Source organism: Lithobates pipiens, unplaced genomic scaffold (genome assembly GCF_037356315.1).
Source record: "Lithobates pipiens isolate NorthernLeopardFrog02 unplaced genomic scaffold, aLitPip1_a1.2 Scaffold_13, whole genome shotgun sequence".
NCBI lineage: Eukaryota > Metazoa > Chordata > Amphibia > Anura > Ranidae > Lithobates > Lithobates pipiens.
The window spans coordinates 181409537-181421269 of NW_027507718.1; positions in this window are offsets into that span (position 1 = coordinate 181409537).

The window sequence follows — 11733 nt, forward strand, 5'->3', positions numbered from 1 at the left end:
AATCTGAGTGAGTGTCAGGCTAGGTGCAGATAACAAGTAACAGTTCAGGTGTGCTGATTATACAAAGAGTTCAAAGCACATACCATGAGCAGGTCTAGCAGAGCAGGTCAGCTGGGACTTGTAGTACACCGCTGCAGACAAAGGTAGATGATTGCTGGACCTTGTAGTTCACTGCTGTAGGTGAGGATAGATGATTGCTGGACCTTGTAGTTCACTGCTGTAGGTGAGGATAGATGATTTCTGGACCTTGTGGTTCACTGCTGCAGATGAGGGTACTAGTAGAATCAGGCAAAGCGTAGTCTAGGCAAGCTGGGTCATACACAGGTAGATCAGAATCCAAACGGTACAGAATCAGAAGTAAGGAGGGTCAAACAAGCCGGGTCAAACACGAAAGTCACAGAGCAAATATCAGCTGGATCAAACACGAGTGAACTCTAACACGAGCACTGACTGAATGCTGATACAGGTGATTTAAACGTGAGCTGGCCAATCACTGTTGTTTCCCAGACACAGGCTGTGTCAGGTGAGTTGTGCTGGGTCCTAAAGGGATTCTAGTACTGACAGTACCCCCCCTTTCTCGAGGGGTTGCTCCTGCACCCCCAGGCTTACTTGGATAACGGAGATGGAACTTCTTCTTAAGTCGATCAGCATGAAGATCACGAGCTGGTACCCAAGATCGATCCTCTGGGCCGAACCCTTTCCAATGAACAAGATATTGTAAGGAATTGCGCACTCGTCTGGAATCAAGAATAAATGCCACTTCATATTCTTGACTGTCCAACACATCCACAGGTTCTGGTTCATTTACTAGGAGGCTGGAATGAACAGGTTTCAACAATGAAACATGAAAGACATTTGGAATGCGCATGGATGGGGGCAGTTTTAATCTGTAGGACACAGGATTAACAATCTCCGAGATTTCATAAGGCCCGATGAATTTTGGGCCAAGCTTTTTAGATGGAACATGCAGGGACAGATTCCGAGATGATAACCACACTTTGTCACCAACTTTATATTCTGGTGCCTTTGAGCGCTTCTTGTCAGCAGTTTTCTTAAAAGCCTGCACAGAGCGGGAAATAGCATGATTTACATCGGACCAGATTTTTGGAGAAATGTTCAATCGTGGTGTTGGCATCTGGAACATCAGAGGGCGGAAGATCAAAGGAGCACACACGAGGATGCAACCCGTAAACACAAAAGAAAGGAGAGGTCCCTGTAGATGTGCTGGCACAATTATTAAAGGCAAACTCTGCCCATGGAAGGATGTTGACCCACTCCACCTCATCTTTGGCCATCAGACAACGTACCATCTTCTCTAGAGTCTGATTAGTCCTTTCTGTTTGGCCATTAGTCTCAGGATCATATGCTGAAGAATATGATAATTTAATCCCCAGCTGAGAGCAAAGGGCCTTCCAAAACTGGGCTATAAACTGAGATCACGATCAGAGACAATGTTAACTGGTGCCCCATGGAGCCTGAAAATGTGCTTAATGAATAAAGATGCCAGTTCTTTAGCAGATGGAAGCTTCGGGAGCGGAACAAAGTGGGCCATCTTACTGAACCTGTCTACCACCACCCAGATCGTGGAACATCCCTGGGACAGAGGCAAGTCTGTGATAAAGTCCATAGATAAATGGGTCCAGGGACAGGTAGGTATTGGTAGAGGACGAAGGAGACCGGGGGGCTTAGAGGTACTGCTTTTGCTTCTGGCGCAAACTTCACAGGCCTGGACGAAGGCTAACACATCCTGCCTAAGCGATGGCCACCAGAGGTTGCGAGAGACAATCTCAAAAGTTTGTCTAAACCCTGGATGTGCTGCAGGTTTTGATGCATGTACTTGTTGCAATACCTGCAAACGAAGAGCCAGGGGCACAAAGAGCATACCAGAGGGAGTGGAGGGAGGGGCTTCAGCCTGTGCTGGTAACAAGGCCTCAGAGATGTCAGTCTGGGTAAAAGCCAAAATCCTATCCTCAGAGATAATGGGTTGAGGAGGAAGCGGAGGAGGAGACTCTGATAAAAAGCTGCGAGACAAGGCATCGGCCTGAATGTTTTTTGGACCTGGTAAATAAGAAATTGTAAAGTCAAATCTGGAGAAGAACAATGACCACCTGGCTTGATGCGAGTTCAGTCTTTTAGCAGAACGAATATATTCAAGGTTTTTGTGGTCAGTCAGAACTATGAATGGATAGCGAGCTCCCTCCAGCCAATGTCTCCACTCCTCTAAAGCTAGCTTTATGGCTAAAAGTTCTCTGTTGCCTATATCGTAATTGCGCTCTGCTGGGGAATATTTACGGGACAAGAAGGCACAAGGGTGGATGGCAGCGCTTACAGGATCCTTTCGTGACAAAAGCGCCCCCACTCCTACTTCAGATGCATCTACCTCCACAATAAAAGGTAGCTCAGGAACAGGATGGCATAGAATTGGTGCAGAGGTAAAGGCTTTCTTTAACTGGGTGAAGGCTGCCTGGGCTTCAGTAGTCCATTTAAATGTACTAGGAGTCTTCCTGGTGAGAGAGGTGATGGGATGTGCAATGGTGGCAAAGTTCTTAATGAATTTTCGATAGAAATTTGCAAAGCCCAGGAAGCGTTGAACTGCCTTCAGGTCTGAAGGTGGTGCCCAGTCTAAAATGGCTTGAACCTTGGCTGGGTCCATGGTGAGGCCTGTGTCAGAAATTAAGTAACTCAGGAAAGGTACTTGTTTAACATGGAAAAGACATTTTTCAGGCTTTACAAAAAGGGAGTGAGTCTTTAGTCGGGCTAATACCGAGCAGACATGCTTCTGATGTGTTTCAAGATTGGGAGAGTAAATCAAAATATCGTCTAAATAAACAAGCATGAAGCGACCCATCATGTCACGGAAAATGTCATTCATGAAGTTCTGAAAGACGGCTGGTGCATTCCTGAGGCCGAAAGGCATGACAAGACATTCGTAATGACCATCCTTGGTGTTAAAGCCCGTCTTCCATTCATCGCCTGCACGGATTCGCACCAGATTATAGGCTCCCCTTAAATCCAGTTTGGAGAAGATTTTGGCTCCCTGGATTTGAGAGAACAACTCTGTGATGAGAGGGAGAGGATACCGATTGGGAACGGTTATTTTATTTAGACCTCTGTAATCAACACAAAGTCGCAGTCCTCCATCCTTCTTCGGGACAAAGAAGCATCCTGCTCCTGCGGGAGAAGTGGAGGGACGGATGAAACCCTTAGCTAGGTTTTCCTGGATGTATTCTTGCAAAGCAAGATTCTCTGGTTCAGACAGTGGAAAGACTCTCCCTCGAGGAGGTGTAGTGTCAGGCAAGAGGTCAATGGGACAATCATAACTGCGATGAGGAGGTAAAGTGTCAGCAATTCCTTTAGAAAACACATCCCGAAAGTCCTTATAACAAAGTGGAATCTGTTCTATTCCCACTTGACAGGTATCAAGTCGAACAAGGTGTTGGTTGCAGCTCTTTTTACACTGATTGGACCAAGCCAGAATATCTCCTGTTGGCCAGTCAATTACAGGATTGTGCTTCTGAAGCCAAGGAAGGCCTAGGATCAAAGGAGTGGATGGAGAGTCAATGACAAGACAAGAAATCTTCTCCCAATGCAAAGCCCCTAATTGTAACTGGAAAGGGTTGGTGGATTCGAGCACTAGGTCTTGTGAGAGAGGCCGATTATCCACGGAGATCAGGCGGACTGGACAATCTAGAGCATGAGTTTCCAGGGACAAAGAGGTGATCAGAGTTTTATCAATAAAATTCTCAGCTGCTCCAGAATCCACCAAGGCCAGCAGTTCATGAGCCCCTGTCCCAAAGTGAATGACAGCGGGTAAAAGTATACGATTGTCCCCCTGGGGAGATGAGAGTAGACCTAAGGTGACCTCCCCGCAATCACCTAGGTCCTGGCGTTTCCCGGACGTGTAGGGCACGAACGGAGCATATGACCCTTGAGGCCACAGTATAAGCAGAGTCCCAAATTACGCCTGCGTTTGTGTTCCTGGGCAGATAACCGGGTGGAGCCTAACTGCATAGGTTCTTCCTCAGATTTGGCACTGGAGATGGAATAATCAGGTGGTAAAGAAGGTATATAGTTTGCCACAGCCATTGTTTGTTCTCGCCTTCTCTCTTGCTGGCGGTGGTCAATTCTAATAGCTAGACACTAGGGATGAGCCGAACACCCCCCGGTTCGGTTCGCACCAGAACTTGCGAACGACCCCCGCGTTCGGTACGAACGTTAGAACCCCATTGAAGTCTATGGGACTCGAACGTTCGAATTGGAAAGTGCAAATTTTAACGGCTAATATGCAAGATAGTGTCCTAAAAAGGGTTTGGCGACCTGCCTCCTGCCTCAGGGGACATGGGTCACTGCAAAAAAAAGTTTTAAAAACTACCGTTTTGGCGGGAGCAGTGATTTTAATGACGATTAAAGTGAAAAAAAAAAAGTGAAATATTCCTTTAAATATGGTGCCTGGGGGGTGTCTATAGTATGCCTGTGAAGTGCCACATGTTTCCCGTGTTTAGAACAGTCCCTGCACAAAATGACATTAAACGGAAATAACACCATTTAAAACTGCTTGGTTTTAATGTTATATCTGGTTCCTGCAATATGGTTGAAAATCATTCAGAAAAATGGCATGGGTAGCCCTCCCTGCCCATTACCAGCCTATTTGGGTCTTGTACACATATTAAGGGGAACCCCGTACCCATATTAAAAAAAGGAAATGCGTGTGGCCCCCAGGCCCTATATACTCAGAACAGCAGTATACAGGCGGTGCAAACAAGACAGGGACTGTGTAGGTTTGTTGTGTTAAGTTGAATCTGTTTGTCATTTTCAACTGGTACATTTTTAAAGTGTAGCTCCAGTCAAAAAAAATATCTTTAAGCTTTTTGGAAAACATAGGGAAGGGTTATCACCCCTGTATAATTTTGTTTTGTCGTCCATCTTTTTTCATCTCACTTGCTGCTGTCTCCTTGCGTTTGCAAGTAGGAGATGTTTGTAAGTTGGATGTTTGAAAGTAGGGGCCTGCCCTATATTATAGCGGTATGTACTGGGTACAGAGCACGCAGACAGCACGCACTATCTCCTAACACTACTGACTGCAAGCTCTATTATTAACCACTTGTTAGCCCAATGTTTGCATAAAGTGAAAGATGAAGTTATGCTGAGTAAATAGATATCAAACATGTCACTCTTCAAAATTGCACCTGCCCGTGGAATGGCGCCAAACGTCGCTACTTAAAAAATCCCCATAGGCGACGCTTTAAATATTTTTTTACTGGTTACATGTTTTGAGTTGCAGAGGAGGTCTAGGACTAGAATTATTGCTCTCGCTCTAACATTCTCGGCGATACCTCACATGTGTGGCACATGCGAGCACATGGGGACATGGGCGCTTTAATTTTTATTTTATTTTTTTATTGTTCATTTTACTTTATTTTAGTTTGACATTTTTTTTCCCAAAAATATATTTTTGATCACTTTTATTCCTATTACAAGAAATGTAAACATCCCTTGTAATAGGAATATGGGATGACAGGTCCTCTTTACAGTGAAATCTGGGGGGTCAATATGACCCCACATCTCACCTCTAGGCTGGGAAGCCTGAAATAAAAAATTAAAAAAAAGATTCTGGCTTTGATCGTACTGGCGAGTTGGTAGAAGCACCAGAGGGCGGTGAGGGGTGGGGGGCGTCTATGGCTGGGTACTTCAGGGTATCACCGAGTATGGCTGGGTATCTCTGAGTATGGCTGGGTATGGCAATTTATGGCAGGGTATTACAGAGTATTGGCGGGGTATTGGCGGGGTACTACAGAGTAATAGCAGGATACTGCAGAGTATTGGGGGTACTGCAGAGTAATGGCGGGTACTGCAGAGTATTGGGGGGTACTGCAGAGTAATGGGGGTTACTGCAGAGTAATGGGGGGTACTGCAGAGTAATGGCGGGGTACTGCAGAGTAATGGCAGGGTACTGCAGAGTATTGGGGGGTACTGCAGAGTAATGGGGGTTACTGCAGAGTAATGGGGGGTACTGAAGAGTAATGGCAGGGTACTGCAGAGTAATGGCAGGGTACTGCACTGCAGAGTAATGGCAGGGTACTGCACTGCAGAGTAATGGCGGGGTACTGCACTGCAGAGTAATGGCGGGGTACTGCACTGCAGAGTAATGGCGGGGTACTGCAGAGTAATGGCGGGGTACTGCAGAGTAATGGCAGGGTACTGCACTGCAGAGTAATGGCGGGGTACTGCACTGCAGAGTAATGGCGGGGTACTGCAGAGTAATGGCGGGGTACTGCAGAGTAATGGCGGGGTACTGCAGAGTAATGGCAGGGTACTGCACTGCAGAGTAATGGCGGGGTACTGCACTGCAGAGTAATGGCGGGGTACTGCAGAGTAATGGCGGGGTACTGCAGAGTAATGGCAGGGTACTGCAGAGTATGCACTGGTATTGCAGAGTATTGGCAGGGAATTGAGGGGTTAAATTCGGTGAGCAGCGATGTGGGCACTGCAGATGCAGCCCACATCGCTGCTGACACCGATCTCTTTCCCCTCCGCTGTACCGATCGGTACAGAAAGGGGAGGGAGGAACAGGCGTCATAACATGACGCCGGTTTGTTTACAAGTGATCACTCCGTCATTTGACGGAGCAATCACGTGGTAAACGGCCGCTATGAGCGGCCGTTTACCGTGATGCGCCGGGTCCCATGGACCCGGCGGTCACGGATGCTCTCGAGTGCGCACACCTCGGGGCACGCGAGAGCAGAATTCTGGGAGGCCGTTAATTAACGGCCTCTCTGAGTTAAACAACCGCCCTGAAGCCGTTAATCGGCAATGGGCAGTTGTTAAGTGGTTAAAGCTAGATCACTAGCTATATAGGTGAGGTGAATATAGTGGTGTATACTGCAGTCAGGGCACAGACAACAACCACTACACAGCAGCAAGATAGGAAATCAGCCAAAAACGATTGGTGTGTACTGTGTTGAAGGTACACAGAACACCCACTGCTTCAGATGCAAAGTAACACACTACAGGAGGCCGCCTTAAAGGCGGCTTTTTATAGTGTGGGGCGTGCACTACACAGTCTGAGCTATGATTGGCCACAGGCAGGATGCCTGTGGCCAATCATGGCTCTCCTCGCTGCCGGCGCTGCGATTGGCCAAGCATGCGGGGTCACAGTGCATGCTTGGCCAATCATCGGACAGCAATGCACTGCGCCAACGCAGTGCATTGTGGTCCGCGCGCGCGTCACTCGAATTTTGACGCGAACGGCCAAAACGTTCGGAATTCGCCGAACGCACGAACAGCCAATGTTCGAGTCGAACGTACGTTCGACTCGAACACGAAGCTCATCCCTACTAGACACATAGCCTCCTCCAGTGAGGCTGGCTAGGAGAAGTTGACCAGAGCGTCTTTAATAGCATCTGAAAGGCCAATTCTAAACTGGCTGCGGAGAGCTGCATCATTCCAGCCAGATTCCGGGGCCCACCTGCGAAACTCTGAGCAATACATTTCAGCTGAAGTAGTTCCTTGTTTTAAGTTACGCAGGGTCGATTCTGCAGTAGCAGCACGATCTGGATCATCATATAGCAACCCAAGGGCTTCAAAGAAGGCATCTACTGTTAGTAAGGCTGGATGGTTAGGTTCCAGGTTAAAGGCCCAAGCCTGGGGGTCACCCTGTAGTAGAGAGATAATGATTTGAACCCTCTGAGTTTCAGGGCCAGACGAGGATGGCCTCAACTTGAAATATAATTTGCAGCTGTTTTTAAAGTTGCAAAACGCTTTACGGTCACCAGAAAACCGGTCGGGCAAAGGAATTTTTGGTTCAGATGGAGTTTTAGTAATGGTGGTAGTAGAAGGAGATTGCACCTTGGTGAGCTCTGTGGCCATTTCCTGAACTTGATGTGATAAACGGCAAAGTTCTTGTGTAAACAACTGAGCCTGTTCAGGATTCATGATAGGTTTCCCTTTATGTATTGGCTCGTGTTAATGTCAGGCTAGGTGGAGATAACAAGTAACAGTTCAGGTTTGCTGATTATACAAAGAGTTCAAAGCACATACCATGAGCAGGTCTAGCAGAGCAGGTCAGCTGGGACTTGTAGTACACCGCTGCAGACAAAGGTAGATGATTGCTGGACCTTGTAGTTCACTGCTGTAGGTGAGGATAGATGATTTCTGGACCTTGTAGTTCACTGCTGCAGATGAGGGTACTAGTAGAATCAGGCAAAGCGTAGTCTAGGCAAGCTGGGTCATACACAGGTAGATCAGAATCCAAACGGTACAGAATCAGAAGTAAGGAGGGTCAAACAAGCCGGGTCAAACAAAATAGTCACAGAGCAAATATCAGCTGGATCAAACACGAGTGAACTCTAACACGAGCACTGACTGAATGCTGATACAGGTGATTTAAACGTGAGCTGGCCAATCACTGTTGTTTCCCAGACACAGGCTGTGTCAGGTGAGTTGTGCTGGGTCCTAAAGGGATTCTAGTACTGACAGTGAGTACACAGAGCTTGTACCATCTGAGGTTGTGTCAGCTATGTGGCAAGGGAGCAAAGCTGTTGACGAAGAAGAGGCATTATGGGTGGCTTCATTGACTCTTCACTCAGAAAGTGATGTGGCCGAAGAATTGCTGAAAGGACAGACAATCTGCCCAATGACTCAGGAGAATATCAGAGCATTACAACAAGACGATACCAACATTAGAGAAGTGGTCTGGCTTAAGGAGAACGACTGGATTCCAAACCACAAAGAAAAGGAGAGTATGACCAGCAAAACAAGACGTTTGATACATGAATGGAATAAACTCAGAGTCGATGAAGGAATCCTCTACCGACACTCTGGAACCCGAAAACAGCTAGTTCTACCAGAAAAGTTAAAACCATTGGTCTTAAGAAATCTTCATGATGACATGGGTCACATTGGTACTGAGAAGGTAACCCACCTAGCACGTGAACGATTTTACTGGCCATTTATGCAAAAAGACATTGATGAATATGTGCTGAAGAAGTGCAGCTGCATCAAACAAAAGCGTCCAAATATCACTGAAAGAGCACCTATGGGTTTGATTACTAACAGTTCACCTTTGGAGTTAGTATCCATTGATTATCTTCACTTGGAGAAAAGCAAAGGAAGATATGAGTATATACTTGTAATAATTGACCATTTCACACGCTTTGCACAAGCGTATCCAACTAAGAACAAATCTGGAAAAACGGCGGCAGAAAAGATCTTTCAAGATTTCATACCACGTTTTGGCTATCCAGAGAAACTTCACCATGACCAAGGAAGAGAATTTGAAAACAACTTATTTCAGACATTGCAACGATTGGCAGGGATTTCTCATTCAAGAACTACTCCATACCATCCACAGGGTAACCCAGTGGAGAGACTGAACCGTACTTTGTTACAGATGCTTCGCACCTTAGAGGAAGAGAAAAAGTCAGATTGGAAAGAACATCTTCCACATATGGTTCATGCATACAATTGCACCAGGCATGAAGCCACAGGATACTCGCCATTCTTTCTATTGTATGGAAGATCTCCTCGTTTGCCAATTGACCTAATGCTCAACCTAAATTTGGAAAAGGAATCAGAAAGTCAACCAATATTTACTCAGAAATGGGCATCTAGAATGCAAGAAGCTTACAAAATCGCATCCGAGAATAGCAAAAAATCATCTGCTAAAGGGAAGAAGTACTATGACAAACAGATAAAAGGAGCACCTCTTCAACACGGTGATCGGGTCTTAGTACGAAATCTCTCTGAAAGAGGAGGACCTGGTAAACTTAGTTCATACTGGGAAGAATCAGTACACAAAGTGGTAGAAAGAATCAAAGATGGGCCTGTGTACAAAATTCAGCCTGAAAGTGGTAAAAAGACTATTCGAGTACTGCACAGAAATCTTTTACTACCAGTAAATGACCTACCAATTGAAGGACACATTCCAAGAGTACCGATGAAACAAAGACAATCAAGTAACAGAAAGTATACCAGAATGGATGTGGACCAGGAGGAGGAATGTTCAGATGAAGAAAGATGGTATTATCCTTATATACCAGAGACTACAGAAAGTCATGATTGTGTTGTGTCTCAACCAAACTCTCAAAACGTACAGAAAATCCCATTAAGAGTTTCTGCTGAGGAGTTCGATCCTACAACTACCACACCCAATCTTGAACAAGAACAAAATGATGGAACAGTAGTTGGCGACCAAATCTGGGCTACAGACATGGTGGGACTAGACACTGCAGAATTACCCTCATTAAGTCAAAACTTACCTGTGAACCAAGATATGCAAATGGAAAATGATGTTGATGGAGAAGACTCAACTCCTGTCAGAAGATCTACCAGACAAGTTAAGCCTAAAGAGATCTTTACATATGACACACTAGGTCAGCCAAGATACAGACCAAGTCAGGTTCACACCATACAAACTCCTACAATGCTAGCTACTCCCATGACATGCCAGGTAGTTAACGTAGCTCCTTGGTGGCAACAAGTACCTATTTGGGTTACTTAAATCACTAAATAGTGTTCAGATACCAATTGAGTTTAATGTCGGGAGCCATTAACTGAAGGAGGGGAGAGTGTGACGGACTGGGGTTTATATGGTCACAAAACAGACACCCCAAAGCAAAGTACATATTCATTTTTTTTTTTTATATTTCTAAACATCTCCCTTCTATTCTATTAATAACCAGTAGATGGCAGAGAAGGTACACAAACAGAGTCTATATAAGGCCACACACCATGTGACTGGAAATTAAACTACTTCCAGCCATAAAGTCAGTGGTCATATCTCATGCTGTTTGTGTGATTCTTTACAGGTATGTACTCTAAATTGTTCCTAATCTGTATTAACCTGTGATAGAAAGATTCCTAAACATCTTGAGCAGATGCAGAAAAAGTCTCAGCAGATTTTATGCTATAGTTTTGCTGTAATTAGAAGTTTAGAACAGCATGTGTCAGAAACAAGTGAAAAGTGCATAAGAACATGAAAATACTGCATTAGTCAGAACAAATGTCTATGATAAACACTAAACCTTTCTAAATAGGTATATTTAAAACTGATTTCTTGAAAATTGCATAGATTTATAGAAGCACATGTTTTCTGTTATTTAATATAGAAAAACCTATTGTATGTAAAGCTTATGTATTGCATCATACAGACATGCAATGTGCACCATCTAGTGGTTAAAAAAGAGTACTACCATGAAAATATTTGTATTAAAGCAATGCATTGCTAGTATGATTATTGCACACTTAAAGTGTACCAGAGAGATAAAGATAATTATCTATAACACTGAATAACAGGGATATATATGTTATTAAAATATAGTAATGTTCATTGTTGTAACTACGTTTTAAAATACTTTAGTTAAAATCTGTATTATATATATTGTTAATGGTTATAAACATGTGACTATAAAAATGTAAAAGATGTATTGTTATGTAAAAATTAAACTACTTCCAGCCATAAAGTCAGTGATCATATCTCATGCTGTTTGTGTGATTCTTTGCAGTCCACGCCAAGCTGATCACCTTATCTCATCGCGTCTACAACCATCGGCTCTCTTAATTCACATTTTGAGGCCGGTAACACTGCCCTCTCCTACTATACACTGTTCGAATAAACATACAGTTTTTGATACCATAGAAAAACATTTAACATAAAATTAAAGCACTAATAAACCCCAAAACAATTTGTTTTTTATATGGCCTTGTTTACACTTGTTTGGAGGGTAGTAAAAACAC